This window comes from Lactuca virosa, chromosome 9, assembly GCF_052849685.1.
Source record: "Lactuca virosa cultivar CGN04683 chromosome 9, Lactuca_virosa_CGN04683_v6, whole genome shotgun sequence".
Taxonomy (NCBI): Eukaryota; Viridiplantae; Streptophyta; class Magnoliopsida; order Asterales; family Asteraceae; genus Lactuca; species Lactuca virosa.
In genome coordinates this window covers 304,379,158-304,386,628 of record NC_136434.1, presented here as the reverse complement: position 1 = coordinate 304,386,628, position 7,471 = coordinate 304,379,158, and positions in this window count along the sequence as shown.

Sequence of the window (7,471 nt, the reverse complement as noted above, 5' to 3'; positions counted from 1 at the left end):
ACTGTTGCTCTAGAACAACCCAAAACAAACAAATAAACAAACAAACAACAACAAGAAAAAGCCATGGAACAAAAAGAAGGGTCAATCTTCCCAAGAGCCTTCCAAGAAACAACAGATAGTGGCAGTTGATGTTGCTACTGTTCCTGCTGCCATTCCTGCTACTCCTACACCAGCAAAACAATATGCTGGTAAATTGCCGAAATGCAACAAGTGTAATTTCCAACATAATGGTAATTTTCGTGAGATGCAATGTAGGAACTACAACAAAAATGGGCACATTGCCTAATTCTGTAGATCACCTCCGCAACCGATCACTAAAGTTCCTGGCGTTGGAGTAAGTCGGGCATGTTATGAATGCGGTGAAACTGGACACTTCAAAAAGGATTGTCCAAAGGCGAGGAATGTCGGTGGTGTGGGATGAATACTAGCAATTGGTCACGAAGAAGCCGTGGCAGACCCTATGGTGGTCACAGGTATGTTTCTTCTCAACAATACATATGCATGCATCCTATTTGATAGTGGTGCTAAGAAAAGCTTTGTGAGCCATAAATTCAAACACCTACTTAAAGAAAATTCCCAACCACTAAAAGATACCTTCACTGTAGATATGGCCAACAAGAAAACTGAGTGCACTAACCATATATACATAGGATGTACCCTTACTCTAATAACTTTTCCTTTCCAATCGACCTGATGCCGGTATCCATAAAAAGTTTCGACGTCATCATTGGTATGTATTGGTTAAGTCCTAATCGTGCCGACATCCTGTGTTACGAGAAAGCTATTCGCCTTAACCTACCTAGTAACGAAACTCTTATCGTTTACGACGACAAATCCGGAGGGAACCTACAAATCATTTCCTGTATCAAGCCACAAAAGTATGTTCATAAGGAGTACTGTGCTTTTCTAGCTCACGTGGTAGACAATAACCAAGAAGTGAAAGAATTCGAGAGCATTCCCGAAGTCTGTAATTTGCCCGACATTTTCCCAGATGATCTTCAAGGTGTCCCACTTGAAAGACAAGTCGAATTCAGAATCGACTTAATCCCTAGAGCTACCCCCGTAGCCAAATCACCTTATCGTCTTGCACCATCAGAAATGCAGGAATTATCCAGCCAATTGAACGAACTTCTTAGCAAGGGCTTCATAAGACCAAGCTTCTCACCTTGGGGAGCACCGGTCTTGTTCGTGAAGAAAAAGGATGGATCTTTCCGCATGTGCATAGACTTCTGCGAGTTAAACAAACTTACCATAAAAAACTGATACCCTCTATCGCGGATAGTCGACTTATTCGATCAACTACAAGGTGCAAGTTACTTTTCAAAGATCGATTTAAGATCCAGGTATCACCAGTTACGAGTTTTAAAAGTAGTTGTTCCCAAAATAGCCTTCCGAACTCGTTATGGTCACTACGAGTTTGTAGTGATGCCTTTCAGATTAACTAATGTGCCCGTTGTGTTCATGGACTTGATGAACAGGGTGTACCGTCCATACTTGGACAAATTCATAATAGTCTTCATAGATGATATTCTTATCTACTCACGAAGTGAAGAGGAGCATAGACAACATCTCCGACAAATCTTGCAAACATTAAGAGTAAAGAAGCTATATGAAAAGTACTCAACATGAGAATTTTGGATTAGGAAAGTAAGTTTCCTAGGTCATGTGGTCAGTGAAGAGGGAATACACGTGGACCCATCCAAAATAAAGGCAATTGAGAACTGGTTAACACCCAAAACACCTACATAAATTCGTCAATTCTTAGGTCTTGCTGGCTACTATCGTAGATTCATTCAGAATTTCTTCCGAGTTGCTAAACTGCATACCACTCTGACTCAGAAGGGTGTAACTTTTAACTGGGGAGAAAAACAAGAAACAGCGTTCCAAACGCTAAAGCGAGCCCTCAGTGAACCGATTTTGTCTCTACCAGAAGGGACAGAAGACTTTGTAGTGTACTGTGATGCATCTAACCAAGGGCTAGGCTGTGTTCTTATGCAACGAGGAAAGGTTATATCATATGCCTCGAGACAGCTTAAGACACATGAGGTTAACTATACAACACACGATCTTGAACTGGGAGCTGTCGTATTTGCACTGAAGATATGGAGACATTGCCTGTATGGCACGAAATGCACAATATTCACAGACCATAAAAGTCTTCATCATATCTTCGACTAGAAAGACCTAAACATGAAACAACGACGTTGGGTAGAACTACTAAACGATTACGAATGCTAAATTCGTTACCATCCTGGTAAAGCCAACGTAGTAGCTGATGCCTCAGCAGAAAAGAATACTCGGGACGTCGACTAAAGTCGTTGACCATGACTATCCATTCACACCTGACCACACAGATCAGAGAGGCTCAACTTGAGGCCTTGAAACCCAAGAATGTGGTAGGTGAATGTTTAAGAGGAATGGACAAGAACTTAGAGATTAAAGGTGATGGAGCCCGATATCTCATGAACCGGATCTGGACACCAAAGTTCGGTGGCTACAGAGAGGTTTTCATGAATGAAGCACACAAGGTACGATACTCCATTCACCTAGTGTCAGATAAGATGTATCTGGACCTTAAGAAACTTTATTGGTGGCCTAACATGAAGGCTGAGATTGCTACCTTTGTGGGAAAGTGTCTTACTTGTGCCAAAGTCAAGGTTGAGTACCAAAAGCCTTCAGGCCTACTGCAACAACCAGAAATCCCCGAATGGAAGTGGGAACGGATTACAATGGATTTCATAACTAAGTTACCCAAGACAATTAGAGATGCACAAAGACCCGATCCGATCCGATCCGATCCGGATCCGGATCCGATCCGGTTTTCCGAGGTCATAGTCGATCCGAATAAGCCAATAATCCGAACCGGTTTCAAACCGGATTTGACCGGATTTGACCGGTTTTCCGAGACCCCAATCCGAATCGGTTTAATCCGATCCGGTTACAATCCGATCCGAAATCCGATCCGAATTTGGTTTTTTTTTTTTTTTTTTTTTTTTTAAAAAAAAAAAACATTTTTTGGACCTCATATATAACACAAAATGCAACATAGGTTCATTAAAATAGTTAAAACATACATCAAACGTCGAATTAGAAAGAGTTTTTAAACTAGTTAACTAATAATAATAATAATAAAGTGGCGTTATAACGCTTAGCCAAATAGAAATAGTTTTTGTGTTCTTCCACTTCGTGTCGCCTTCACTAAAATATTCTTTAACCGCCACGCAAATAAGTAGGGGTGTCATCAATACCATATTCTTCATCTTCGTCTTCGTCTTCATCGTCATCGTCTTCGTCTTCCGGAGGTGTTGATAAGCCTTGTGCATATTCTTCATCCATGATCTCCGGTTCAACATTTTGTGGTAGTGGGCCTTCTAGTGATGCCAAGTGTTGTATACGTTCCACCGAATCCAAGTAATCCTTCAAGCAAACGCAAACCTCTACCGCAACCGGGGTAAGATTCGTCCTCAACTTTGATAAAACTCTACCACTAAAAGAAAAAGCGGATTCCGAAGCTACCGTGGAAGCTTGGACGGTTAGTAAATCGCGGGCCATGATGGAGAGAATAGGAAATTGTGCTTCCTTTTCTCTCCACCAAGCCAAAAGATCCAAAATTTTAAATTGTGGTGCACTCATGAATTTTAAAAAATTTGACCCCATATAAATTCCAAGTTCGCTACTAGGGGTTAATGTGCGTGCTCTTTTGTTTTGTTCCTCCAAAAGGTAGTTATAGAGGTCGATATGAAAATCCGTTCGACCCCCACCACTACCCGATGCACCACTAGTAGAGTCGGTTACACTTGCAAAAGTGTTTGACATATCCCCATACTTTGTAGCGTAAATGTCAAACAAATTAGTAAAAGTATTATTAAAAGTGTGTATTTGGTTACGGATGTAGTTTGAGTCATCTTTGTGCAAATTTAAAGACATAGAAATTTTGGTAATCAAAGCCTCTACACCCGTAACATTGATACATGGGTTTAATGCCGCGGCACAAGTAAAAAGTGGTGGCATTTCTTTGAAATATTTGACTAGTTTTTGTCTCATTGGTCTCGTAACCAAAACAAATATTTCACTTCTTTGTTCAAAACGCTCCAATTGTGCAGACATCAACCATAATTCATTTAGTAACAACGGACTTGTAGGGTAATACACGCCCGATAAAAAAGTGGTTGATTGTTTAAAAACTTTTAACATTTCCACAAACTCTTCCATCAAATCCCAATCATAATCCGAAACCGGATTTTTTCCTTTTGAAATTGTGTCGTAAAATAATTGTAAAGCGATTCTTTGACGTGTCAAACTTTCAAACATCATACATGTTGAACTCCATCTAGTGTCAACATCCCAATGAGGACTATATGGAGTTACGTTTATGGAAATGGCAAACTTTCGATATTTTTCCATTGTAGCTTTATTTTTTCCAAAAACTCTAGTTAACACAGTTTTGAATTTTTCAATCGTCGAATCTGTCATTTTTAAACCATCTTGTACCGCAAGATTAATAATGTGACAAACACATCTAGTATGAAAAAATGAGCCATCCAAAATAGGTTTATATTTTGCAATTAATCTTTTTGCCGCGACGGTATTATTACTTGCATTGTCAAACGAAATAGAGAAGATTTTGTCGCGTAAATTATAAGTCTCTATAACGCTTACTAAAATTGCAAATAATCGTGCCCCCGTGTGAGGATGCGCAAAAAGTTCAAAAGCAATAACTCGTTTGTTCATTACCCAAGAAATGGGATCTATCCAATGTGCCGTGACGGCAAGATAACTTTTGGGACAAGTACCGGTGGAGGACCAAACATCACACGTTAAAGAAACACCGGTTTTTATATTTAAAAATCCCAATTGCATATCTTTTTTGGCTATATCCCAATACTTTAAAGCATCACGTCTAAGAGAAGTGCGACTTACTTGCCGGTATTGTGGTTGTATTTTTTCCCGCAAAATCCTTGTTAATCGTGGGTTGTCGAAGTGGCTGAAAGGCAAGCCCTCTTGAATGACGAACTTGCAAAAGCTTTCACAAATGTCATCATTGTTGTAAATAAAGATTTAACCGTCGGGAGTAATATTTGGTTGATCCGGATCGCCTTGACCTTTTACAACCGGACACGTTTTTGTTGTATGACTCCTCAACGTACTATTGCCATCTTTTCCCAAAAACATCCCGCATTGCTTGCACCTTGCTTTTTCTTTCCCGTTCGACAACAAACACAAATCGTAATGTTCCCAAACATCTTTACTCCGAGTGGTTGGTAAGATTTTAACCACCGTTGCATCCGACTCTTGAGCCGCGGTAGAATTTCGGGAGCTCATTTCTTGGAAGATTATGAAAATAAAAGTATAAAGTAGAAGTAGAAAGTAGTAGAAATGTGTGTAAAATGTAAATGGAGCAAATAGGTTGTATTTATATGTGTTTGGAAGGGCAAAAAAGTCAAGAAAAGTCAAACTAGCCGTTTTTTCCCCTTTCCAACGGCTATAAAAAAAAAATCAAATTTCCGAAATTTCAACGGTCAACAAAAAAACCGGATCGGATCCGGTTTCGGATCCGGTTTGAACCGAATCCGGTTCTCAATCCGAGGGTCAATCCGAAATGCTGTCCGAATACTCAATCCGGTTTCGATCCGGTGGCCGGTTTAATCCGATCCGGTTCGGTCAAAACCGGTTTTGACCAAATCCGGTTTTCGGATCGGATCGGATCCTAGAGCCCAATCCGGTTTTTATGCCCATCTCTAAAGACAATGGGTGGTCATGATACCATTTGGGTAATAGTCGATAGATTAACTAAATCCGCTCACTTCTTACCAATAAAGGAAACATACAAGATTGAGAAGCTAACTAGAACATACATCAGAGAGATAGTTAGACTGCATGGTGTTCCAATATCTATTATCTCTGACCGAGATAGTAGATTCACCTCACGATTCTGGCAGTCACTAGAGAAATATCTAGGAACTAGGCTGGACATGAGTACATCCTACCATCCACAAAACGACGTACAGAGTGAGAGAACGATTCAAAAATTAGAAGACATGCTAAGAGCATGTGTGATCGACTTTGGTAAAGCATGGGATACCCACTTACCACTAGTCGAGTTCTCGTACAAAAACAGTTACCATACTAGCATAAAGGTTGCTCCATTCGAAGCCCTATATGGTCGCAAGTGCAGATCACCCCTGTGCTGGGCTGAAGTGGTTGATACACAACTAGCTAGAGGTCAAGTTCTAGACAGTACTCTCACTGGTCCGGAGATCATTCAGGAAACTACTGAGAAGATAGTACATATCAGAGAACGACTTAAAGCTTCCAGATACTGGCAGAAAAGCTACGCTGACAAGAGAAGAAAACCCTTGGAATTCCAGGTTGGTGACCGCGTCATGTTGAAGGTCTCACCCTGGAAGGGCATGATACGCTTTGAAAAGTGTGGAAAACTTAATCCAAGGTACATCGGACAATTCAAGATTCCTGCTAGAATCGGTCCAGTAGCTTATAAACTCAAACTACCTCAACAACTCTTTAACATATATCCTATATTTCACGTGTCTAACCTAAAGAAGTGCTTATCCGACGAGACTCTTGTTATCCTACTCGATGAAATCGAGATAAACGAGAGCCTCAACTTCATGGAGAACAAAGCAAAGCCGTATCCCGATAGTGAAGGTTCTCTAGAATGCAAAACGGGGACCTGAATTCACTTGGGAGCGGGAGGATCAAATGAAACAAAAGTATCCACATCTCTTTCCCTAGTCTTATTGTATCTCTATAGTCTTAATTTCGGTAGAAAATTCCCTCTAATGTGGGGATAATGTAACAACCTGATATTTCAAGTCAATGTAATAAACTAGGTCAACCTTTGTAACTAATTTTTAAAGTAATAAAGAGAAATTATTTGAATAATATGTGCAATTACTTATTTATAAAAAAATATAAAACAATTAAGGTGAAAATAAACGTCAAAAATAAGATGTTAAATAAAATTGATTTGGATGAATAAAGTGGTAGAGATCGTAACAAGGATTCCAAAAATATAAAGAACACCGAAATCCGGGTTATAACGAAGAAGTAATGACCTATCGAAGATCCGCGACAAAACCGACAAAAACACTATGTAGTGTAAAAAGCGAGTCTATAATAAAATGATTTTTAGACTTAAGTATGTAAATGAAAATTTTAGTATATGTTAAACCGAGAGTGTCCATAAAAAGAACTTCCAAATCTGACTTTGTATGAAGAAGTTATGATTTTTCTAAGATTCGACATAGTAGTACACAGTTCGAAATTCGAATTACAGATCGAACGATTTTTAGCCGACACAACCTAAACGAGATTCGAAGATCTCGTCATTAGTAGTTCAACGGTAAAAAGACAGACGAAAACGGATGTCGAATGAAGAAGTTATGAATTTTTAACGGTTTTTCCTGTCCCGACCTGTTAAAAATATAATATTAAAAATAAAGACAAAATT